Below are 26700 nucleotides of genomic sequence, written 5' to 3'. Positions count from 1 at the left end.
GTGGAAATGTGCATGGCACATGCCTGTCTGTGTAAATGTATATGCCCATATATGATGTCGTGTATGTAACTAACTCTATGATGGATAATTTTTAGCATGTGTATCCCAGCTAATGAATGTATGCTTAATAAATGTTTCCTATACTAACTTGAAAGACAAAAGTCTGTTCAATGTGAATAAAAAAATCAACGAACTTTTAACTTACCCATTCCTGCTCCTTGGGATTTTCTGTCTGTCTGTCTATCTATCTATCTATCTATCTATCTATCTACCTACCTATCCATCTATCCATCTATCCATCTATCCATCTATCCATCTATCTATCTATCTATCTATCCATCCATCCATCCATCCATCCATCCATCCATCCATCTATCTATTTGCTGTCTTAGTCTGGGCACCCTAGAAGCAGAATCAAGACAGGGATTCCCATCAAGTGATTTCCGGGGTGGAGGAGAGGTTGACTTCCCGGCACTGAGGCAGAGGGCAAGCTCTACAGAAAGTCACAGTTGCGAGCCGTTAGCATCCAACGCTCCCAGCAGCTGGGGATGGCCACAGCTGCCCAGAACAGGGGATCTGGGAGTGGCACCTTAGCATATAAGGTACCTACCTGGTCTAGATTGGAGCTGGACTGGAAAAGCTCTTGACAACCAGGCTCTGGGATTTCTTAGACTCGATTTTGTGGGGAAGGAGGTGCTGGTAGGCTTCAGGAGCTCCAAGATCAGAGCTGGGCTTCAGGACAACAGCCCTGGGGACACTCAGAGGCAGGGCTGTGATGCTCCAAGAGAGACCTGGGGCGTTAATGGAGGCACTGGACCCCCAGGCCTTGCTGCCTCCAGCCTGGTCCTTCAGGGGCCTACAGGGCCACAGCGCCCGGTGGGGTCCCACGCCCCTAGGCACAGAGCCCACGACCGCCCTGCTATCCCCTCCCCGAGCACGCGGGCGGTTCTAGCCACTGTCAATGACAGCATTCAGCCAGATGGGTTCCTGTCCCTTGGCCAGAGAAATGCCTGATCCCAGTGGGAAGGTGAGAGGCCACTGGGTGCTTATTTATAAACCAAGCTCCCTGTCCTTGTGGCAGGCAGTGAGGCAGCGCCCACGTGGGCAGCCGGCCCTGCGCCTGAGCTCTGACACGCTTGTCTGGGCGGCGGAGGGCCGCCAGCCTGGCCCCCGTCTCGGGCCGAACGGGGCAGCAGCCCGCGGCTTGGGTTCCATCCTTGCCCCCTCCCCGGGCCACGGAGGAGTCGGGTGGTTACCCAGGCATTTCTGATGTTGTCTCATGAAACCCGAGTGCTGAATCCTGAATTATAGCCACGCTCCACTTGGTGACTCGAAGGAATGTGAAATGGGGCGATTCTGGCCGCCCTTGCCAATTGTAGTTCAGAGAATGTGGTATTTGTAGATGGAATTAGAGGCGGCTTTCATGTTAACAAACTGAAATGAGCAGGGTTTGGTTTTGCAAAATAAACCCCTTTAGGCCTGAGCTGCCTGGTGGTGGCCCAGGCTGTAGACACTGCATCTGACTCACGCAGGCCCTGACATCCAGGCACGCACTCTCGCAGCCAGGCCACGCACGCCACGGCCACACAGACGTGCGGCGGGAGAGAGGCCTCTCTGTCCCAGCGGTTTGGAGCTCAGAGCCAGGCTGGGTTCAAAGCCCAGCTCCACCACTTAATGAATGAGCCGAATGACCTTGGCCGAGTCCATGGCACGAAAATGTCTTGACACTTCCCTAAAGTTTGCTTGCATTCCTTTTCAACAAAGAGCGAGTCCCGCCTCGAACTTGGACCTTGCACCGCCACGGTAGCTAGCTAGAATGCAAAACTGCCTTCTCTGTTCACTGTGCTCATTTTTATCATTATCTGCTTTTTATGCCAAATGACCTTGAGTTTTCCATTTCTGGTAGCAATCAAAGGTTTCTTTTAAAAGTAAATTTAAGTTCACAAATGAGTCAATTTAATGAAAAAAATATTATAACAAGAGATGGTCAAAGTAGTCTGGGGACTGAGGGAGCACGAGTGAAAGAGCTCTTCCAATGACTGCAGTGTGGAAAAGGCTTCGTTTAGCTTTACTGCTTCTCCAGACCTGGGCAACCTGACCCCCTAGCCCTCTCTGTGGGAGTCTGTGCGCTGGGGCAGCCTTAAACGGATTCCGCCAGGAGAGTCAGTGAGGCTGGGACCTGCCCATGGCCTTTGCAGTGGGGGAAGCCCCTTCCCTGCACACTCCAGATTGGAGTCGCTCTCTAAACAGCCAACCCAGCCTCCGGCCCTCAGCTGGAGCTCTAGAAATTCAATAAGACATCTAGCTGGAGGGGAGCACCGTTTCAAGGGTCCAGATGGATACAGGGTGCTATAGTACCTTCCTCAAGTGAGACTCCAAATGTGGAAGGAGAGAAAAGAAACACAGAGGGAGGGACCCTCTACACACACACACACACACACACACACACACACACACGCACGTGTGCACGAGCAAACACACACACAGGACACACGTACATGCAAACACACGTACACATGACACACATACATACAAGACACATTCATGCAAACACACATGCATGCAAACACCCACATGCAAACAACATGCATGCAAACACACATGCCTGCAAGCACAGACAAATATACACATGAACATGCATGTGTAAACACACACAAACCACTCATACAACTGCTTCCTCCCGCTGAGGACAAGATCCTGGGGGAGGCCAGTGCAGTGAAGAGACCAGCTCTTCTGGAGGCCTGCTTGCCTCTGGCCCAAGGCGCTCTTCCCTCCTCCCAGAATGGAAGTCATGAGTAACTCCACACAGCGCCTGACAGAAAAGGTATTTGCTCCATCCTGGCCTGATTACAAGGGCCATCCTGGGCCTGGCCTGGCCAGCTCAGCCTTTCCCTGCTCCCCTGCCCGTCTACTTTCCTGTGTGCCGGGGAATCTCTGGCCAACCCGTTTCCCGGACATGGTGTCCATTAGGCCTCAATTACCTGGCAGGGCCATGGCCTTTGAAGTGGCTGCAGAGACCGCTGGAGGCTATTTTTCTCTCACCTGTCACCACTTATTTTCCTGGGCTCCTGGCCTGTGGCCTGGCATTTTTAACTAATGGGGATTAAATAATCCAGCTGTAATACAAATGCCCACTCCTGGCCCCTGGGTCCACCTTGGAGTCATTAAGACCTCAGATGGAGCTGGCAGGCACTCCCTCTGGAAGGGGTAAGGAGAGGCCGGGCAGCACATTCTGGATTTTTTTATTGCCTCCTCCTTTTAGCTATTATCCACAAACACAACCGCTAATGAGAGGGCTGAGGAATTTGGGAGAGGAAAGGTTTCATTTGGGCTAGAGAAGGAAGCCATCGTCTGCCCTGAAATAGCAATGCCATGTCTGAGAGCGCTTCTCCCCCCAGCACCCCACAACCCAGGGCATGAGCCGTGAAACTGTGGGCAGAAGGGGGCGGGAAAGAGACCTGCAAGCCGGGCTTCTAGTACCTGAAAAGAAAGCGATGCCCACGTCTCACTCTTGGGCTTGGCAATATTTACCGCACACAGCCAAGGGCCCGGGTCTGCGTTAGGGCTGTGGAGGGACTGTGTAATTTATCACACAGACCAAGACAGCTCGGAGAGTGAAAGGGAGAAGCTGTAACAGTTTTTCCAGGACAACAGGCATAAACCAGGAATGTCCTGGGCCAGGACTAGGGTGAAACACACAAGGCACTCACCTCGGCTGCAAAATTTAAGGCTATGCCCAAATACTCAGTCCTCAAGATAAATATTTTAACGCGCTGTTTTTGAAAAATCGAACTCAAGTTCAAAAAACTTCCAGGCACATGAAAAGATGCTCAACATTGCTAATTATTAGAGAAATGCACATTAAAACCACAATGAGATTACACCTCACACCTGTCAGAACGACTATCATCAAAAAGAACACAAATAACCAATGTTGGTGAGGACGTGAAGAAAAGGGAACCCTCATACAGCCTTGGTGGGAAGACAAATTGGTGAAGCCACTGTGCAAAGCAGTATGGAGGTTTCTTAAAAACTAAAACTAGAACTACCATATGACCCAGCAATTCTACTCCTGGATATGTATCAGGAAAAAACGGGAAAACACTAATTTGAAAAGATACTCATGCACCAATGTTCACAGCAGCATTATTTACAATAGCCAAGATATGGAAGCAATCTAAGTGTCCATCAACAGATGAATGGATAAAGAAGAGGTGGTATACACACACAATGGAATATTACTCAGCCATGAGGAAGAATGAAATTTTGCCATTTGCAACAACATGGGTGGACTTGAAGGGCATTATGCTAAGTGAAATAAGTCAGATAGGGAAAGACAAATACTGTATGATATCACATGTGGAATCTAAAAAATAAAACAAACTAGTAAATATAACAAAAAAGAAACAGGCTCACAGATATAGAGAACATTAACTAGTGGTTACCAGTGGGGAGGGCGGTGGGGAAAAGGGCAAGATAGGGGTAGGGGATTAAGAGATACAAAATACAATGTACAAAATAAATAAACTGCAAGGATATATTGTACAACACAGGGAATATAGCCAATATTTTATAATAACTGTAAATGGAATATAACCTTTAAATCTGTGAATCACTATGTTGTACACCTGAAACTTAAATAATACTGTACATCAACTATACCTCAAATAATAAATAAATAAACAAATAGAAGAATTTAACTCCAAGCAACTTAAAAAAGAAAGAAAAGAAAGAAAAGAAAAAAAGTTCATGGGCTAAACACTCTAATTAAAAGGCAGAGATTGTTAATGAGAATAAAGGTCATTGTAAGACCAGAGAAGCCATACGGCTGAATGTAGGCCTGATGTTTACCTTCTAGGGGCTGTTGCAGCTTACTGGTTGTTAAAATACTGAAATACTTCCATACCAGTTGCTAACTAAGCCTGAGTGCCCACTTCATCCTAAAACCTAGCCCTTCCCTATGAAGCCCCACCTCTACCACCCAGCATCTCAATGCTTCATGCCTAGCACAGGACAAGGATCCTGGGACCCTGCTCCAGCACGGAGGCCATGGTCCATTCTATTTTGACATTTCCACTGCTGCACCAGTTGGCAATCTTTTGAATATCACCCCTGGCTGAACGTCAGAATTTGAAATCAGGGGTTACAAATGCCTCACCCCTGGTCTTGCCAGCCTCAGCATGTGATTCATTTCAGTATTTTGTTTCTTGCGCGCATTAAAAAGAGTATCCTGATTTGCACCGAAAAATAGTTTCAAACGATAACAGTTTTATTTTTTTTTTGTTCACAATCCAACTTGCAATCTCCGAATATACTTCACTTTAACAAGGGCATGCGGAGAGATTTTATTCCAAGGTGTTCCCCCCCACACACACCAAATATTAAATTGGTTGTACACAGTAATGCAGCAATGATCTCCAGCAGATTTAAATTGGGGAACAGACCTTGACATGTCTTTTGATATTTTAAATTTTCGGTAATATTGTTTTTATTATAGCTTTTTAGATACTTAAAACTATATAAAAATTTAAAACTGTAATTAAACGTTTGAAACGCTAAGGGCTGTATAGAATTTACTTTAAACTCCTCCTGTCCCCGCTGTATGTGTGGGTGCGTCTGTGTGTGTGTGCACATGTGGGTGTACACGTGTGAGTGTGTTGTAGGTGTGTGTACGTGTGTGTGCTATGTGTGAACCCACACTCTTTCACAAGCATTATCTCCTAGGTGTTCACTAGTATTTGAAGGAGGAAGGAGAGAGGACGGCTCCGTCTCCCAGCCTCTGCCCTCTGCCTGGGGGCGTCATCTGCTCAGCCTGGAGGATGGCACGTCCCCCGCCACGCCCACCAGTCGCACCCAATTCCCATCCCGCCTGGCGACGCTGGTGGCTCCCTGTGTCTGAGTGCAGAAAGTTCAGTGATGGGGTTTTAGAGACACTCATGATTACGTCCTGGGTGACCTCGGAGACGGGCCATTTGGGGGCTGACACGTTTCTAAACATAGCACGGGGGAAGGGCTGACATCCCGTTCGTCACCAAAGCCACTTACCCGCCCAGACAGGCCCACACGCCAACAGGAGCCACTTATAGACACCTTCAAAAGGGCCCAGAGTGGGTGCAGTGCCCGGGGGAAGGGAGGGCGTGACGCTGTGGCCTGAGGCCTCTTGACCAGAGAGGAATCTCTGGTGCATGACATTTACAGAGGCCGAGGGACCTGCGTTCAAATTCTACCTCTGTCCCTGCCCGTGTGGGATCTCGTCACTGCTCTGAGCTTCCTTTGTCCCATTGGCAAGACGGGGATATCGTTGCCCTGACTGTTCCTAAGAAGCAGAGCTTGCTGCTGGGGCTGAGGCCTGGAACTGACACCCCGCCCCACCTTTGGCCTCTCTGGCTCAGAAGCTGGGGAGAGGGTCTTGGCTGGGGCAGGGGCAGCTGTGGGCATGCGGGTGTGCATACGTGTCCCGATTCAACGCCATACGCGCTGTGTGTCTTTGGGTGAACCGCTCTCCCTTTCTGAGCCTAATTTCTCTGAGCTGCCCCCTGTCCTTCCAGACCTATTGTCAGCCCTTCTTGAGCCACTGGTCTCTAACCTCTGAATAAAACAGACTTCATCGCAAGTCGGGCTGGTCTTCATTGTGGTCTAATCGCCCCAGAGCCGGCCCAGCCCTGGGTCTCCACGAGGGCTTGGGAGCCTCCAGTAATGCAGAAAAGGCCTGGTTCCCTTCCTCTTGGCACACAATCTCATCTTTACCAGGGGCCCAGTAGCTTCCATGCTGCCCTCAGGCTTCTGTCAATGCAAATTAATTCACTCCAAGGTGGCAGAGGCTAAATGTGTCTCCAGACTCATGGATTTTTCAAAGAGGAGCTGAAAAGGGCCATGCTTAACCCAGCAGCATTACTGGGCGTGGGTGGCACCTTAGAGGTCCACGGGGAAGACGTCTAGAAGCAGAAGCTCCTAAAGTCATAGGTCAGCGCTAACAGCCGTGTCCCCCACGGGGCCCAGATGAGTAGGATTCTTCAGGCCTTCCTGTCTCGTTTGTCCCAGTACCACTGGGTGGCAGGAGAGATGGGTTCCAGGCGATTGGATGCAGGTGGACCTCCATCCTCAGGCAAGTCCTGCTGGGGTGGAGGGGCTGCTCTGGGTGAACGTTGGAACTTCATGGGAGCTTTTGGTCGTGAGCAGCCCCTCTGCCCATGGGCTCAACTTCCCAGGACATTGTGCCCTGAGGCAAAGGGCACCCCAGGGGGCGGTGCTCCCGGCTTTGAAGTCAGAGAGGCCTGCACTTGCATTCCATCTCTGCCCCAAGTGAGTGTGCCACTTTGGGTAAGCGTTCCCCTTTCTGGGCCTCAGTTTCCTCATCTGGAAAATGAGGCCAACGTTTCCTCCTGCATGGGCTTGTGCGGAGGCTTCCAGGAGCTGAGCCACGGCAGGCTCCAAGCGCAGAGCCTGGGGCATGATCCAGCTCTCCACAGACGGAGGCGTCGGAGGTGATGGTGACCGTGGGGAAGAGGAAGAGGACCACATTAGAGATGGTGATGGTTCGGGAAGAAGGCCCTAGCTCTGACAGCGGGAGCTAGGGGTGCTGCAAGCTCCTCTCCCTGCCAACGACGCTCGCTCTTTGCCACCAGCGACATCTGGCTCTCTGCCCTGGATGTGTATTAGGAGTGATTACGTGTCCCTTTAAATTCTGGGAGCTGTCGCTAACGGGTGCCGAGGTTTATCTGCACCGTTTATTTCAGCTCCCTTGCAGCCTCTGCCCTTCTCTCCTGGGAGGGGCAGGGGAGGAGAGACACCTGCTCGGTGTGTTTAATTTCCATGAAAAGCGTGCTTCCTGAGAAGGAGGCCCTTTGAAGTGCTCCGGGTTGCCTGGAAATGAGTCCCGAGTGACAGCCCCGACCCCAGACATGGGGCTCCCCCTTTCTGGAGATGGAGAGGAAGAGGAGCCCTTTCTAAAGGGAGAATCAAATTGGTTGGAAATTAGGGCGGAGGAGAAAAATGATGATGAGCCCGACCTGGGGGTGAGGACAGAGTGGGGCTTTGGGCGGGGTCCTGCCGGCCTGGGCTTCTGTCACCTGATAGTCACATTCTGGTTGAGTTTCGGGGCACATTTCCTAACCTCTGTATAAAAAGGAAAAGCTGAGCCCCGCCCCCAAAACACACACACAGACACACACACACAGCTGGGAGGATTCAATGTGCTAGAAAATGTTGGATTCGAATTGCAGAGGTTGATGATATCACAACCGCCCAGAACATTTGTGGAGCCAAGGCCAAGAAGCCCCCCTTTTAATATTCCTCCCCCAACTGCACGGCTCACTGTGTGGGCTCCTCACAGAGGTGTGTGGACCCTCCAGCCCAGCCATCCAGCCCTGGCCACACGCTGCCACCCCTCGGAACCAGGGACATACACGCCGGCTGCGTAGCTCACCTTTGGGGGATTGGACTCACTGAAAAGACCCACACAGTCCCTGGAAGGACGATTTGGGCAAGAAGTCACGAGCCCCAGGTACCCAGAGCATCACCTAGAAACGGGGATGCAGGCTCTGAGTGGGCAGCCCCCTTTAACCTTGACCTTTGCCTCTGAAGGCTCCTCACCTTGTGGGGTGAGGCGTGGCTGCAGGATGGACGGAGCTGGGCTTCTCCTGCCAGGTGTCCATTGAGTGCTGACATCAGGAGCCGGGGAGGTTGGGGATAAACAGCTGACGTCAGCCACTACCCGTGGGAGCGGGAGTGGGCACAGCTATTTTGGAGGGCAATTTGGCGGTGGCTACTGAAATTTCAAATGCACATCGATCCTGTGACCCAGAAATTACACCTCTTCGTGGCGACCCCAGGAAAAAACACCACTGCGTCCAAAGAGGTGTGTGCAGAGGTCACCACATGACGTATAAAAGTCATACTAGGTGAAGTAAGTCAGAGAAAGACAACTATCATATGATATCGCTTATATGCAGAATCTTAAAAAATGATAGAAATGAACTTATTTACGAAACGGAAACAGACTCACAGACTTAGAGAACAAACTTATGGTTACCAGAGGGGAAGGGTGGGGTGGGGGAGGGACAGATTGGGAGTTTGACATGTACACACTGCTATATTTAAAATAAAATGCCTTTCCATGAAAAAAAAAAGAAAAGAAAAAAATAAAAATAGGTACAAGGATTCTTTGGGGGAGCATAAAAAAGTTCTAAAATTGATTGTGGTGTCGGTTGCCCAACTCAGTGAATATTCTACAAGACATTCAACAGTACACTTTAAATGTATGAATTGTACAATATGTGTTCTACCTCAATTAAGTTTTTTAAAAGAACTATAAAAAAAGTTGAAAAACTGGAAACAACCTAAATGTCCATCAGGAGGGGAATGTTTAATTAAACCATAGCGTGGCCACACAAGGAACTCTGTGCAGCCATTAAAAAGAATAATGTAAGTCTGTATGTTCTCACAAGGGACAGTCGTGAAGGTGTGTTGTTGGTCAGAAGGAAGCATGGTATTTTGAGCCAATTTATAGCAAATCAAAACAAAACACCACCATATATGTCCACGAGTATATGCACATGTATGTAAACACACAGAAACACATCTGGAAAAATTCACAACGTGATACCAGAGATTATCTCTGGGGAATGGATTAGGGGACCAGGATGGGATTAAGTTCAAAGGAACTTTAATCTGTAATGTGTGAATATCTGCATACAGTCATGTGTTCCTTGTGTCACTAACATTTAATCTACATTTTAGCTGAGTGGACACTCGATTGAAATCCATCTGTGTTTCCTTTCCTTTCATCTTTAGAGCACGTGACAGTCTCCAAAGCGTTTCTCACCCAGAGTTTGTAAATCAGCAGAGCCAAGAGAACCCCATTTCACAGATGGGAAAAACAAGGTTCGTTACAGGGACTGATCAAAAATCTCCAAACCCCTCCTAGTGAGGACTCTACCTAGGAGCATTAAGAGGGTGGCACGTAAGGAAAACATCTAATTTCTTTAATGAGATAGAAAAAAAAGAAACCCATATTCCCCTTATCATTATTCCTTAGCTGATGACATGTGGTCATCTGAGTGTCTTGCTTCTGCTATGGCCTCTGCCTGGAACCCCTGCCTCACTCTACTTGTGTTCCTCCTTCCCAGCATAGCTGCATCTCACCTCTTCCAGGAAGGCATCCCTGACTGCCCCAGCCCTATCTACCTCTCCTTCCTCTGCTTCTGCGTCTGCGAGAATAGAACTATGTATCCACAGGAATACTTACTGTGCACCTTCCATATGTTAGCGGCATAAAACATTTTTTAAACGCGCATGAAATATTAAGGAAACAACTAAATGTTAAATCGTATGGCACCGGGAGTAAGTTATTCAAAGTTTAATTATTTGGAAACCTCATTAGTCCAAAATACAACTCCAGAACATTGTTGCTTTATCCATACATTTGTACTTAAAGAAGAATCCCATGAGGTCCTACTGAGGGCTTAATTACTCTTATGTGACAAATTATTCTAACAATCACAGTGATGTGGTTTCCAAATCTGAAGAAGGAACACAAATTAGAACGGGGAGAGACATGGCACTTCAGCAGCTGTACATCAGGAAACAGGAATGACATCCCCACATCCCGACAGGAAAATGAGAGAGGAACACTAAAAAAGCAGACAGGAGACTTGAAAAACCAGAGCCCCTTGGGACATTCAGAGCAAGGGCAAACAGTCCTCCACACTTGGGTGGGTGGGTCTTGAGCACATTCTCGATGTATTAAAACACAGAAAAATAATGACATAGTTTAAGTCATCCATAAAAGTTAAATAATGTTCAGAGCTCTCTAAGAAAATAGGGCTATACATGATTTATTTTAGAAAATTTTCCCCTGGAAAAAATTTAAATAGGAAAAAGTTGTACCTAGAAAGGGCAGCCTTCAATTGTCTAAAAATTCAAATATGTGAAAAAGCTTTGTTGCCTCATGATTCTGGGTAGCTGAGGTGGGACAGATTACAGCTGATTGTCCTGTGAGTGACAGTCTCAGTTTCCATGATCCATGGAAGATGCATGTTCTGTGACCGCACCAATGTGGCCCTAGCGTGAGGCTTGGCTCGGCAGAGGAAAATGCCCACCAGATCACAGGCTTACAACTCAGAACTGACTTTGCACTCCAGACTCCTGCCCAGCTCTGTACCTGGCATGCAGCTCTGGCTCTAAGACTCTGGTGGGATAAGAGTGAGCCGGGAAAAAGCATCTGAAATAGATGACGATAAACCAGAGGGGTGGGCATCTGTGGTCTAAATGAAACAACGTCTGAGAGGAGGTGGGAGGTGGATACATAGACGTGAAAGAGATGGAGCGGCTGATTTATGTATAAAGCAACAATGTTCTGGAGTTGTATTTTGGACTAATGAGGTTTCCAAATAATTAAACTTTGAATAACTTACTCCCGGTGCCATACGATTTAACATTTAGTTGTTTCCAGGACTTCGTGTGTCAGAAAGCCTCAAGCCCACTGAGGAAATCAAGAGGTTCAGCATGGTGAAGAGGGTTCATTTGGTTTGCAGACCGCAATCATCTGCTAATGTCTGTTGGGGTACGAAGATTCAGAGGCCAGGTCCAGACTCAGTGAGAAAGACTGCTGTGAGTGATTGGCTTTCCATCATTGATGTCTGCCACAAGTGCAGAAGGAGAGAGGGGCAGCGAGCATGATAAAGATTTGCTATCCTTGATCTAGCCTAATGCCTTTATTAAACAAATGGGATGGTGGATGGTCTAGAGAAAAGAGTGATTCGCCTGGAGTCACCCAGCAAGAAGGAAGGAGATGGTTTAGAACTGTGCTGTCCAATATAGTGGCCACTAGCCACATGTGGCTACTTAGAACTTGAAATGCAATTGGTCCGAGTTAAGCCATATAATTATAAAATACACATTGCATTTTGAAGACTTAATAGGAAATATCTCATTAACATTTTTATATTGATTGCATGCTGAAATGATAACGTTTTGGACATACTGAGTTGAATAAACTATACTAATAAATTAATGTCACCTGTTTCATTTTACTTTCTTAAAATGTGGCTACTAGAGAATGGTAAATTCGTGGCTCCCATTACTTTTCTATGAAACAGCGCTGTTTTAGAACAAAGCAGAGGCTGTCTGCCAGGCAGAGGGGAGTCAGCTATGGGGGACTAATTACCCTAATCTAGGAGGTCGTCCTGGGGGCGGGCAAGGTCCAAAAATGTTTTGGTAAGTCCTGGTACGCAGTCCAATTTTATCTTCTTAAGGTGATTAAAATACTGGGACACATTTATAGACCACCTTAGAAGTTAAAGTCACTTCCACGTCCCTACCCCATACTGTCCCACCTTTTATGGTACCTTCTATGTCCCGGACATATGTGCTTACCTACCTCCACATCATCTCATCTCACCCAAAGAAGGATGGCATCTCACTAGCTCCATCCTACAGCTGCACCAATTGGGGCTTACAAGATGCCAGGTACCTCGCCCAAGCTAACAAAAGCCAGGCAGTGACAGAGAGTCAGTGCTCCTTCCTCCATGGGGGTGCAAGGGAGAAGGAACTCCTCAGCTGGTGCCTATTTTTAGGGCCAGGCTAAGCCAAAGAATTGCATTCGTTCTCCTGAAAAGCTCTAAATGGAATGCAGCCTCGCCATAAACCATAATCAAAACCTGACTTTGCAAAGCAGGGAGGGAAAGAGCCCCCTCCTGTTAGTCCTTCATTCAAATTTCCCTTGGGAGGAAGCTGGGGCATGGCTGGGCTCACATCTGGTGGGTGATGCTGCAGGGCACAAGCCCTGGGTGGCCATCCGTGGGCAGATCGTGACTCTCTCCAGGACTCAGTGTCCCTGTCTCTGCCATAAGGAGGGTTGAGGTGATTTCATTCAACCCCTCCAGCCTCTCCAATTCCAGAAAATCTGCTCTGCTTCAAGGCTGGTGACTCAGGGACACTTGATGGGCTCAGCTCTAAGGAGAGTGGAATGGAGACAGCAGAAGTCTAAGGATAGTGTTAGTGACAAGGCTTAGCTTTCCCAGCTCTGGGGCAGCGTGGTTCTCAGGACTGTTGTGCAGGTTGTTCACTGCTCCAGAGCAACCCTAAACAAAGCAAACAGGCGAAGAACTCTACTCCATCCTCCGAGCCGAGTTCCTGGTACGGGAACCACATCTGCCCTGACGAAGTTGCACCCGTACTAATGAGCACAAAAGCACTGTATGGGCAAGCGAGGGGTCCTGGTGTTGCCCTCCCACCGTGCACTCACTCCCAAAATGACTCCACCCACCTTTTCTTGTCAATACCTTAACAATCAACCCTGATGAAATTGGTACATCTTATGGCCTGAGGCTGGAGAGAGTGTAAGCATCAGCCATGATCTTGGAGCCAAACACAGACAAGGGTACAGGGGCTGGGTGCAAAGGGCGCATTCAGGTGGGTGCATGGAAGCCAAGAGACCAGGCCAGAGACCCAGGGACCATCTCTGGCCCTGGGCTTGGACAGCCTCACGGTCCAGGAGCCACTCCACCACCAGCTCCTCATGTAGCTTTGGACAAGTCACTTTCTCTTCCTGAGCCTCAGTTTTCTCATCTATCAAATGGGGGTGATTCTCCCAGGACCCCACTGAGGGTCGGTGGAAAGGTGGATATGGAAGCACCTGGTGGGCCACAGAATCCAGCCATGGCCAACTGACACGTGCAGTTCAGGGCGTGCAGGATCTCAGCTTCCCCTGGGGCCTCCCTGGGTGACTCAACCCATCCTTTCCCTGGCCTTGCACACACAGGTTATCCTATTCTTTGTCCTCAGGACCTTCCCAGTCCACTTAAGCCCTGCAGAGCTGCCCACCTGCAAAGCTCATCTTGAGGATGATGGGTGATGGGGCGCAGGGATGGGGTAAGGAGACAGACACTCCTCAAATAGTCACAAGAATTGTCAGCCCCGTCTTCACAGAACCTGAGGGCCTCTCTCCCCACCCGCTGAGGTCCAGCTGCAGGGGGGCAGTTTGAGAAGGCTGAGACTTGGTCCTTGTTGTTTGGGAGCTGGTCCAGCTGAGGGGACAGAGAACAGGCCCCAGAACCCTGATGGAAAGTCACGGACACGTCCACAGAACTGGGGCATGACTTTCACGGGTGCCGAGCCCTTGGTCCACTCCAGGGATGCCTCCGTCTGCAGTGCTGGGGCTGGCGAGAGGTAATATACCCATCCAGCCCCAACTCTGAGGCCCAGGAGGGCCTCAGCTCCCAAATTCAAGGCCAAGACCGGGCAAGTGCTGTCTGGGTATTAATCAGCTGCCATCTGAGGCGTTCGGATCATTCAAGGTGACGGCTGACCCAGCCACTTTCTGTAATTGGGATCAAGTGCCCTCTTGGTGTCTGAAGAGGAGGCTCTGGGGCATAAAAGGCCTCCAAGGTCTGGCCTCTCAACTCTCCAGGAGGATAGGGGGGCCTAGGCCATCCCCACTTACCAGCCCCCTTCCCCGCTGCAGCCCACTGTGGTCTCCCTGCCCTTGCTGCCAGCCCACAGGCTGAGGAGGCGGGGACAAGGAGCTAGGAGCCCACTTCTCCCCGGCACAAGCACAAAGCAGTCCTTCCTCTTCCTCTGGCCTCCCCTTCTGCCTCTGGCACTCTTGGCCCAGATACCAGCCTGAGTCAGACAGATGCGGAGTCCTATCCTAGCTCTGCCACTTATTGGCTAGAAGCAAGTCCCAAGGCTTCCTGAGCCTCGGTTTTCATGTCTACAACATGGGCATCTTCTTATCACCCAGCCAGTGTAGCGAAGAGGATTAAAAGAGACGATGCTTATCTGTTGTATGTCTGCCATTAATGCTCAATAATATTGCCCCACCCCACATCCCCTCCCTGCATAAAATGGGGGAGAAGAATGCCAACATGCCCAACTCACTAATTTAGCAGTGGGTGTTCACGTTCTTTGTTAGCTCTAAAGTGCCATGCAAATGTTTATTGTTATTACATCAGTAATGAAAATTGACATTAATAACAATAGCCAACAACCTATGAGAGTTTAACTATGTGTGTCCAGCTAAACAGACACCTGTGCTAAAGAGATTCCTTTCCTTTCATTGTCTACTTGAATCCTTACATCAACTCAACCCAGTGGGTACAACTGCCATCCCACTTTACAGATGGGGAAACTGAGCCGGAGACAGGTTGAGGAGCCTGTTCAAGAGCACGGAGGATGGATCAGCCCAGATTTGAAGTCGAGTCTGACTCACTCCAGAGCCTGCATTCTTGACGGCTGAACCCTGCTGCCCTCATTAGCAGTGCACTGTCTTTTACTGAGGCCCCCAGGACCCAGCCTCATGCTAAGGGCTCCCACCTAGACAAAGACGGGCCCTGCCCCTGAAGCTCTGATTTAGCCCAGGTGCCATCTACTGTCCGCCCCACGATGTCTATCTCGGAGCCTGTGCACGAAGGTGCTGGCAGAGGGCGAGAGGGCCAGTCCTGGGAGGGCTGCTGCGATCCTGGCTCCCTTCCTTCCCCTGCCCCGTCCATTGATCTCAGCAAGGACTCTGGCAGCCCGTCCTTAGGCCGAGAAGCCAAGCATGGCCCCTGCCTCCCACCCTCCCACCATCCCATCAGGTTGTGTTGAGTCACACTGTATAGAGAGAGGTTTGGGGGAACCTGTCTTTTTCCCTTGAGTACCACTCCACCTCTGCCTGGCATCTGCTGTGCCTGGAAGGGCGCAGAGACTTTTAGCATTTTACAGAAGCTGAAAACTTTGTGGAAAAAAAAAAAAGTCATGTGGGTGAGAAAGCCCAGGGCATTTTTGGGAATGGGTGAAGACTGGAGGGGGATATGAGATGAGCTGAGGCTGGTACCTAACAGCTCAGAATGCTGAAAGCCTCGCATGCTGCACGAAGCCATCTAGACCTCATTCCGTACAGAAGCCACGGAAAGTTGGGGGTCAGGAGACTGAGACACTCAGCGGTAACTTTTAGGAAAACAACTTGGGCTGCAGGAATGAGGATTCACTCATTCATTGCACAAACACTTACTGAGCACCTACTATGTTCCAGATACTGTTCCAGGCTCTGGGGACTGATCGGTGAATAAGATTGACAATGTCCTTGTCCTGGTGGGCTTACATTCTAGGGGGAAACACACCCAGCACTGGAAAGGCTGGGAGAGTGGGGAAGGGGGCTCTCGGAGGATTTCAATTCTCTTTCAAATCCCCTTGTTCCTCCTCTCCAGATCGAGCAAGGCCACCTTCCATCAGGTGTAATGGATCGCAGACATGGCCCCTGAAAGAAGTTCTTCTGCGTAAGCACCTCCAAGAGACTCTGAGCCATAGTCAACGCCCAGCCCCTCCGTAGGAACTCTGATCCCTTTCCTATGCTCCCAGGCTCCCCTGCTAATCTGCTAGGACCTTGCTTGTCTGTGCTTGGCTCCTACTTGCCATCATCTTTTTTTTTTTTTTAATTGTGGTAAACACACAGAACATAAAATTTACCATTGTAACCATTTGTAAGTGTACATTTCAGTAGTGTTAAGTATATTCACCTTGTTGTGCACCCAATCTCCAGAACATTTTCACACCCTTTAAAAAACAACTCTCCATTTCTCCCTCCCCCCCCCCCCCCCAGCTCCTGGAAACCACGTTTCTACTGTCCCTATGAATCTGACTGCTCTCAACATCTCATATAAGTGAAATCATACAGCATTTGTCTTTTTGTGACTGGCTTCTTTCACTTAGCATAATGACCTCAAGGTTCATCCATGTTGCAGCAGGTGTCAGAATTGCCTTCCTTTTTAAGGATGAATTTTGTTATCCATTCATCAACAGTTGGGTTGTTTCCACATTTTGGCTATTGTGAATAATGCTGCTTTGAACATGGTGTACATACATCTCTTTGGGTCCCTGTGATTCTTTTGGATATATACCCAGAAGAGGAATTACTGGATCATATGGTAATGCTATTTTTAATTTTTTGAGGAATCCTTGCCAGCATCTGAAGTTGTTAATCAGTATAAAAGCACAGGCACTTTACCATCTTCAAGCACAGGTAACAGGTTAAAAATCTGCCTTTCCCATGGACTATTCAGACAGGTCAGACACATCTCAGGAGACAGCTTTTTAGGCCAAAGCCCGCAGGAATAGCTGGTGTACAAATGGTTATGATCTAGGCTTACTGACCAGCGACAAAGTAATCATTTGTCGCTTTAGGCAGCATTGATTGGCGATGTCAGTATTTGAAGACTGTGAGGGAGCTTCACATGGAATTCAAACACAGTAGGATGAACTTACACACCTCTTCAGTGGCATTAAGAACCTAATAAAAGGAAAATGGTTTTAATAAGGAGCAAACAAATAACACACGATTAGCCTTGTCAAGATCACGGTAGCGTGTTTCTCCAGCTTGGCACTACTGACATTTGGGGCCAGATGATTCTCTACTGGGGCTGCCCTCTGCTTTGGAGGATGGATAACAGCATCCCTGGCCTCTACCCACTAGATTCCTGTAGCACCTTCCTCTCATTGCGACAACCAAAAATGTCTCCCGTCATCTCAAATGTCCCCTGCGGGGGGGGGGGGGGGGGGGTTGCAGAATCGCCCCCGGTTGAGAACGACTGGTGTAGCCAGAGCGCCACTTGTCGTGTGTTGCGGTGGCCACTGCTGTTATTTACACTGTGATGGTCGGGTGACAGTAAAACCGTATACATTTGAACTAAAGCCAACTTGGGCTCACAGGGTCAAGAATGTTTACAGAAAGAAGGGCTGAGAGAGGACTGCTTGGTCCGGGGCGTCCTCTGCTGAAGTTGCCCCTTGTGCTGCATTTGGAAATGAACTTGTAGACCAGAGCCTGCACACAAGACTGCAGGGGGCAGATGTGGCCTTCTGAACAAAACCAGCTTTCCAGGGGCTCTGCGCGCAGATTGCCGCTGCCGTGTGCTAATTATAAACAATTATGAATTATTCTTCGACGCTCATGAAAGCGGGTCTTAGGCACAGCCTCTGTCGCTCCCTACGGCATTCGAGAGGAGTGAGCCTGGATTTGGGGGCCGTTTTAAAGAAGGAGGGCCATTTCCACACCCATGACAGCGTCGACTGCATCTCGGGGCGGGGGCTGTCTTGGAGCGGGGATGTGGAGAGGTGTGGAATTGCTCCCTCCGTGCTGGACTGCCGACCCGGGGCAGCAAGCTCCAGGTGAGATGGGCAAGGAGACCCTCTCGACTCCTGCATTGATCCATCCTTCACCTGCCAAGCCAGCCTTCAGCACTCGTGCTAAGTGGAGAGGAGCGGAGTTCCCAGAGGATCCGGGGTATTCCCATCGCTGGTCTCTGTCTTTCAGCATTAAGAAGTCCATACAGCTGTTCAAACCAATTCCCTGAGGTTTCCCTCCATCAGGTTCCAGGTTTGCCGTTAGGCCCAGACCGTCCGTACTGTGCAGACCACTGCGGTGCCCACCCCTTCCCCCGGGCCCTGTACCACAGAATCATCGCCAGAGTGAGGCGCTCGGGGCTGGACCACCACCCCCTGAGGGTAGCACTGCCTCGGGCGTTTGTCACATAATAGACACGTTCCCAGCTGGGGGACTGCGCGCAGAGCCCTTTTCACATTCACTTCAGCAGCCAGCTGGATGGGCCAGAAGAAGGTTTCCGGTCAGATTAAGCCGCCATTTATGAAGCTGTCGGGAGAGGCCGGGCACTCTCCCTCATGGACACGGAACAGAGGGGAAGGGGCCCTGGAGCTGGGAAGGCCTGAGTTGAACTCCGAGGAGCCATTTGTTAAGGTTCTACAGAGCACAAGGTTCTACATAGCATAGGCTGTGGAGAGCACAGGCTCTGGCCCCTTGGGGCCTGGGTTCGAAACCCGGCACAGACACTGCGTGATGTTGGGCAGGTCACTTCACCCTCTACACCTCAGAATCTTCACCTATCCAGGGGGCTGATAACAGACCCTATCCCAGAGCATCCCTGTGCCTAGTGAGTTTACACATGGAAAGCACTAGAACACCCCCTGGCATTCGAGAAACCCAGCGTGAGCCTTTCTCATTGCGGTGTAGTCTCCAGCAAGTCACTTGAAATCTCTCTGAGCCTCAGTTTCCCATTGCATAAGAGAGAAACCATCATGCCTCCTGAAGAGGGAAAATTAAACAAGAACGCACATCTGACGTGCCGGGCACAGAGCAGGTGCGCCATAATTGGCAGGAGTTATTTTTATGTGATGGACAAAACCATGGCCTTAGCCTCTAAGTCCTCTACCTACTCACTGTACTGTTCTCTCTCCCTCTTCTGTGTTGGAGAAGCTGAGGGATGTTCTCAGCTCATAATTACTCCTTTCAATAAAAGGGTCTGTGCCTAGAAAGTCTATTTGTCAGATCAGAACAGTGAGTGAGCTCAGAGGTGGTCGCCACTTCCCATCCTCTCCTTGGCATTTACCTATCTGGCGACAGTTTCCGTTGAAAGTAATTATGGCCACTGAGCAGATAATTAGAGAAGGGCTCCATCTTCCTCTCCCAGCTATGAAAATGTCACAGCTGGTTTCTCATCTCTGAGTGCGGTGAGTTCTCAGGAGGCAATCAAGCCCACTGCTGGGGTAGAGATAATGCCTTCTCATCAATACCCAGCTACTCCCCCTGGCGGCATGGCTCTGTCCCCAACTTGCTGGGTGACCCTGGGCCAGTGCTTAACCCCCCTGGGATTCAGCTTCCTTAGAGAAGGACTGAGATCCCCAACACCGCGTTAGGACTTGTAGGAGCCAAAACAAAGCACAGGGCATGGCCCCTCTGGTGTCATTCAAAAGAGGGTGAACTGGCCTGCAATTCAAGGGATGTGGGTTCTCATCCAGGCTGTGTGACCTCAGACAAGCCACCCCACCTGCCCAGCACTTGTATTGTACGTCTGTAAAATAGGCATTACACACATGAATCAGTTGTTTGTGTTCCTAGCTATTTATACTCTGCCTGCTTCCAAAAAGGATTTGAGACAGCTTGTAATCAGATGCTGTGAAAATAGACATGGAAAATCAAAGACCTTGAGGAAGGAGGGGGAAGAGGCAAATAGACCAGCCACATGGACCAACATAGCTTCTGTGGTTAATCTGACCCTTTTTGCCTTGGATCCCAGGAAGCTCAGGACTAAATTTGTTATTCCGGAGTTACACAATCCACTGTTCAAAGAAAATCCACTGTTACCAGTTGTTGAAGGGAGACAACCTTTTTCCAGAAGTAAATTCTGAAAATAATCAACAAAGATACCAAACCTCAGAAAACGCTCTATAAATATTAGTCTTTACATTGATTCACTCAATAATTTTATTGAACAAGATGCCAGGTGTGGAGAATGTTGGGGATATGAGATGAACAAAGCTAACAAAGTCGCTGCCCTCGTGAAGTATATTTTAGTGAAGGAAAACACACAACATATAATAAACAACACCAAGTACATAAACAAGAAGAGAGGAGATAATAAATGCAACTCCAAAAAATGATAGGATGGGGGCTGGTGACCTTGGAAGGTCAAGAAAGTATCTTTGTGAAAATAACATTTGAGCTAAGAGCTCAATGGCAAGAAAACAGAAGCTTTGACAACGTTTGAGGAGAGACAATATTCCAAGCAGAGGGAACAGCATGTGCAAATGTCCTGGGGGCAGGGGGGCAGAACTCAGCACTTGGAGGAAATGAAAGAAGAGGGGCAAAGCATAAGATGAGGAAGAGAGGGATAGGAGATGAGAAATGAAAAGTTAAATCATGGAAGTTGGAGGTTCTCACGCAGAGCTAGGCCTTAGAATCACCTGGGGAGCTCTTGCAAATACACCACACTCTGGTCCCATCCCTCAAGATTCTAATATAATTGGTCTAGGGTGGGCCCCACACCATAATTTGTTTCAAAGCTCCCCAAGTGAGTCTACAGAACACCAGCGTGAGAACCAGTGGTGTAGGGCCTCATGGACTATCTTAAGAAGTCTACTCACTATGATGGGAATCCACAGGAGGATTTAAAAGTCTTCTCTGCTGCTGGGTGGAGTATGAATCTAAATAGAGTAAGAGTGGAAGGAGGGAGCCTAGGGTATGTTGGGCCCTGGGCAAATATTTTTTCAGGGCCTCTGTCTATATAAATAATTTGAGTCACCCCGAATCAATGAGTCAGCACCATTCAGGTGACCAGAACTCATAGGATCCTGTGAAAGAAATAGTACACTGTCTAGTGTGAAGGATCTGCTTGCCAGACTGCCCTCCTAGAACTATGGTGAGGCCACAGGCCCTGGGATGACCCCACAGGCCCTGGGATGACCCCACAGGTATGTGTTCCGGAGCTCCGTGGGGCATCTGGTCTACCCAACGTATGTGTTGGGTTGGGATAGTGGGCTAGAGAGCACAGAGAAGGAGAGAGGTGGGGACCATAGCCTAAACAAGTCCCCGTCTGGACTGAGGGTGCCCAGTGGCACTGCTGGCCCCAACTGGCTCCAGGCATTAGAAGGGGACTAAGACTTACAAACTTTCAAGAAAATGACTCCAAAGCCCAGGACCCGCTGAGGCCCAGCCCCCAGACCAAATCTAAGGATGGCACTGGGAGACAACACAGGTAGTGGAGGTGACAGGTGATGGCAGCCTGGGCAAAAGTAGTAGCAGAGTACAGAGAAAAGTGGACTGATCCAGGAATCCAGTATACACTGGGAGGCAGAGCTGTTCTTATGAACGGAATTTATGACAATGATAGTCATCAAGGCAGCTGACAAATATTGGGTCTTCTTGTCTGAGGGCACATGGTAGAATCACACTTCTTTGCCCACCTGAACTTTTGTGTGGTCCTGTGAGTCTCTCTGGCCAATGAAATGTGAGAGGAAGTGACGTGGCACTTTGAACAGAAGTTCTGAGATAGCGCACAGCCCACCATGCTTTCCTCTCTACCTCTGCAAGATGGAGCCTCCACGACCAAGTCCCCAGGGTGGCTGTGTTGAACAGACATCCCCCACCCCGCAGTGGGCATGCCACACGAGTGAAAATGTAGCTTTGTTGTTGGAAGCCTCTGAGATGAGGGGCTGGGGAGGTATTTGTTACGGCAGCATAACCAAGCTTGTCCTGACTGATGCAGTGGCTCTTGATCGGCCAAGGCTGAGGTTTCACCTACACTTTCCTCTTGTCCTTGGCCCACTGGGAGGGAGGCCCTTCCCAGCCTTATCCACTTGGCAGGACCCTAGGCAGCCATTTTCTGGGCCTTTGGAAGTCTCTGGAATAAAAGCAGGCTGGTAGAGAATGTATGCGTGGCCCTTACCCCGCAGGCTGTCCAGCCGGGGCTCTGGCGCCTCCACCCCGGCTGTGGGCTCATTAGATGAAAGTACTATCACCTGTCAGACAAACTGCTAGAACTGTGATAAATTAATGATCAAATGATACAGTCAGCGCAGCTACTATACTGCCTCGGCTAGTTACAAGCCGGCCGGGTGCTTAAAAAATGCAGCCGGCATTAAAAAAAAATCAGGCATTAAAGGAAAATGTCACCTGGCTTTTCAAAAAGGATCTGTTTTAAAATGACCACAGACGGCTTGGTTTCAGAGTCTTTATTTGATTCCTGTTCTTTGTATTTTGTTTTATTGCTCGCAAGGAAGGAGGGGGTGGTGGTGGAGTGGGGAGAGGGCAGAAGGAAGGTTGGAATTTCTGACAATTTTCACCAGCCTCCAGCCCTTTGGAGCATCTGACATGAGATTCAGCCCCTCTTGACAAACACAGGGAGGTTCTTCCCAGGGCCTGGCTGGATTGAGTATCTGAGCAGTAATTACTATACAAATACAAGAGTTACACATTTTTTGTTCTAGGATCTTTGCTTTCTTATTTCATTTACTCATCCTGATAGCTCTACTAAGTCCCCATTTGGTAAAAAAACTGATACTCAAGAAGTTACCATGGTTAACAGTCTTTTGAGTGCTAACCATGTATACTCAATGCACCTTCCACCTCTTGTTTTATGAGCTTAATTTAGTCTTTTTAACATAAAATCTCATTACCTGAACATGATACCACCACTTCCACTTTACATGCACCATCTCATACAACTGCCATCATGGACCTGGGTGGATACTAACATGCCCTCCATTTTAAAGAAGAAAGAGAGGATCAGAGAGGTTAAGCCACTCACTCATAGTCACACAGCCAATAAGTGGTAAAGGGAGGACCTCCACAGTTGCTTCTGGCTCCTGGGACACTGAAATCTCATCTCTGGGGGCTTATGGGAGCAGTTTCCAAAAAGAAACAGGAAAAAGAGTTCTCTTGACTTAAAACCCAGGCCCAAACCTGGACTCCTAATCATGGCGGATACGCATTCCGTAAATGTATAGGTTTCCTCTGTGTGTCAGCCCCGCCTGGTCCTTCCACCTCCCGTTTTATGAGTTTAATTTATTCTTTTTAATATAAAATCTCATTACCTGAACATGATACCACCACTTCCACTTTATCTTTGATATAAGAACAGAGAGAAACCTAAATCAAACCTTTAAATAAAGTCTATAATCAGGCAGCACTTTCACTTGCTTTTCAAATTTCTAAACAAAATTAAGTCGAAATACGTCGAGGAGAGGAGTGCGGAAAGGGAAGGGGAATTAGGGAGGGGAAGACCCCCACGCGTGGCTTCGCTGGGCAGCCACCAGGGATGTGATTACGCAGAGAAGGAGAACATCTCCTGCTTGATGCTTGGCTCCTGCTATTCTTTGGCTCCCCGGCCCAGGTTTGGAGAGGGAATCAAATGAAGTCCGCCCAAACCTGTGTTTGCCGGGGATTGATCTGAAAACGCCATTTGCCTCACCTTGATATATATTTCAAGGCATTTGCTATCCAGTGTTAATTTTCATAAAGTGAAAATTGATGAGCAGTTTAAAGAAACATAGTCAAGGGTTTTTATTCCCCAGGAGCCGGGGGTGGGCAAGTTGAGGCCAAGGGGGATCTTGGCAGCTGAGGGTGGCAGGGTTTCCTGGGAGAAGGAGCTCTTTCCTGGCCTCCAGAAGCACGGGTTCGGACCAGGAGCTTGCCTGGATACCGGCAGAGAAAGAGAGAGAATTTCAACTCTGCTGCTTGCCTGGCAGGTAACCGTGGGCAAGGCATGTCAGTGCTCTAGGCTCCCCTCAGTTTCCCCATCTGTGAAATGGGGATGAACACTCCCCTCTTCACAGAGCTGTGCACATAAAATTAAAATAAACTGTGGGGAAGTGTCCAGCTTTGTGTCCACAGACAGGGTAAGTGATACCCGTTGTCAAATCTGAGCATGAAGAGCTGGACCCCTTCTTTCCTTTCTTCAGCACATCACTTATCTTGGGATCTGGCCTCTTCCAGGAAGACTTCCTTGATTTTTGATAATGGATCTGAAGTATCCATGGTTTCACTTTCTTTAGACCTCAGGTAGATAGCACACATCATTGCAGCATGAAGGGAGCAAGGAGGCTCTGGTGTCAGCCTTGCCTGAGAACAAACCTTGGATCTGCACATCCTCACTTGTGACCTTGAGAAAGTCACTTGACCTCTGGGACCTCAGTTTCTTTTCTGTAAAGTGAAAAAATTCCCCAGAATCCTGCTTCATCATTGTTGCTTACATTCAATGTATTAATTGCTATTAAGGAGCTTAGAAAAATGCCTGATACATAACAAATCTCAATAAGGGATAACTAATATTATTAATATTATTCCTGTCATCTCTCAAAGCAGCTTAGATGTCTATGGCTCTGTGTGTGTGTGTGTGTGTGTGTGTGTGTGTGAATCTTATGCAGGTGATGTTTTTATTGAAGTTTAGTCTACAAACAGAAATACGAACACACCAGAAATCCAAAAATTTTCACAAAGCAAACACACTTGTGTAACCAGCTTCTAGATCAAGATGCAGAATACCACCAGCCCCTTGGAAGAGCCCCTTGTGCCTCTCCTGGGAAGCAGTAGTCTCCTGGAGGAAGAGCTGGAATAGATAGAATCCCAGTAGATGCCAGTAGCATAGCCAGTCTTAGAACAAATTCTTGAACCCTTGGGGTAGATGGACAAGGGAGAGAGTGGCTGTGATGAAAGCCCTCGCTGCTATTCTATTTGGAACAGAGCCCACCCCTATCTCCAACTGGCTGTGAGACTAATCCCTTCCTCTCTCCAGGCCTCAATTTCCCCTTCTACACAAAGAGGCAGTTGGTTGAGATAACCTCTTAGAGCTCTAAGGATGAATTCAGTCGTTTATTGACTTAAATATTTGAGCACCTACTAGGTGCCAGGCTCTGTCCTAGGTACTTGAGATACAGCAGTAAACAAAATAGATACCCATCCCTGTCCACAAGAATTGTACATTGTAGCAGGATGGAGTGAACCATAAATACCAGACATCATAAGTAATTACACGTGATTCTAGGAGAGTGCCCCAGCTAGAAGATAAAGGGCAGTCACCTGCCACAACTGTCTGGCTTCTCCAGTCCCCCTGGGTCTGTGTCACAGCCAGGCCACAGCTGGCTACAAAACTGACTTTTCTGAACTGTGCTCCCTGAAGTGTGAGTCTATCCCTAAGGGGATGAAGGGACCGGGACATCATTTTTTCCAATTTGTCCAAATGAGGACAAAAGATTTCAGACACACGAAAGGATCGTAATAGAAATGAACAACCCCCAGCTTATGAGATGGAGTTGGAGCTCTTTGTACCCCTCTCTGATTGCATGGAGGTATGAATTCTCCTGATAAGGAGCTCTGCCCCTCCCCCTATGCTCTGTGGATTTGAAGGAACCTGTCCCCACACACCTGCCATTTTCCTGAAAATGAGCACATTGCCTTAGGGATCCCCTGCTTTCTGCCCAGAGAAAGATCTCATCAAATGCACTGAGGCCTTGGAGAACGTTCTCTCTGCAGAATGAACCTTCCGCTGCCTCTCTCTCCCTAGGTAGGAAGTGAAAACAGGCTGAGCTGGGCAGATGCAGGCCTTCGTTGGGACTCAGTCTGGGTGGAAGAGGCGATAAGAGGCTGGTGGGTGGTGGTGGAAGTGAGTCAGGAGAGACCAGGAAAAGGCTGATCTTAAATACCTGCGGGAGGAGCCAGCAGAGAGAAATGGTCCTTGAGGAATAGGATCAGGGGTGATACTTCAATTATTTAACTTGAGTGCATTGCATGGGTCCCAACAGGCCTTCTGGAGCACATCCTGGGTGGCCCATGCTGGGTCAGGTTTTTCCCTTTACCTGCTGGATTGTGGGAAATCCAGGCATTGTAAGGAGGGCCTGGAGCCGCAGGGTGGGAAGGCACTCAGGGACTTGCTACAGCAGTTATTTGCCAACAGGCTGAATATATTTTAATATTTTTACAACCAATGTGACCTGTCCTAGAACGGCAGAGATGTGGACCTTGATTGTAAAGAGCCTTGGAGAAAGAATGTTAATGTAGGGCTCATACTCCAGGCCAGAAATGTCTATTCCATCCTGAGTTTTGAGGGTCCAGCTTTATCCTGAGCACAGGAAAAAGGCAGTTTTCTGACATCAGTAGCCATTTCAGGGGTCCTACGGGCATGGGTTATACCAGCTAGCTGCCTATAATCCACAAACTGATTTGTTGGAAACATAGAATGTTTTCTTTAAAAATTGTCCCTAGTTGTCCACATTTCCAAATGGGGAAATTTCACGTAAAAATCTGAACTTCCAGTTTCTCTGAACAGATCAGAAGAGGGGACCACTGTCGGCCCAGCGCCAGCCCTACACAGTGCCTGGAGCAGGGTGGGGCTGCTCCCCCAGATGGTATGTGCCCTCCGGGTTGCCCAAGTCCCT

The sequence above is a fragment of the Balaenoptera ricei genome, chromosome 19, assembly GCF_028023285.1.
Source record: "Balaenoptera ricei isolate mBalRic1 chromosome 19, mBalRic1.hap2, whole genome shotgun sequence".
Lineage (NCBI taxonomy): Eukaryota > Metazoa > Chordata > Mammalia > Artiodactyla > Balaenopteridae > Balaenoptera > Balaenoptera ricei.
The sequence above is the reverse complement of the archived record's forward strand: the minus strand, read 5'-3'. Positions refer to the sequence as shown.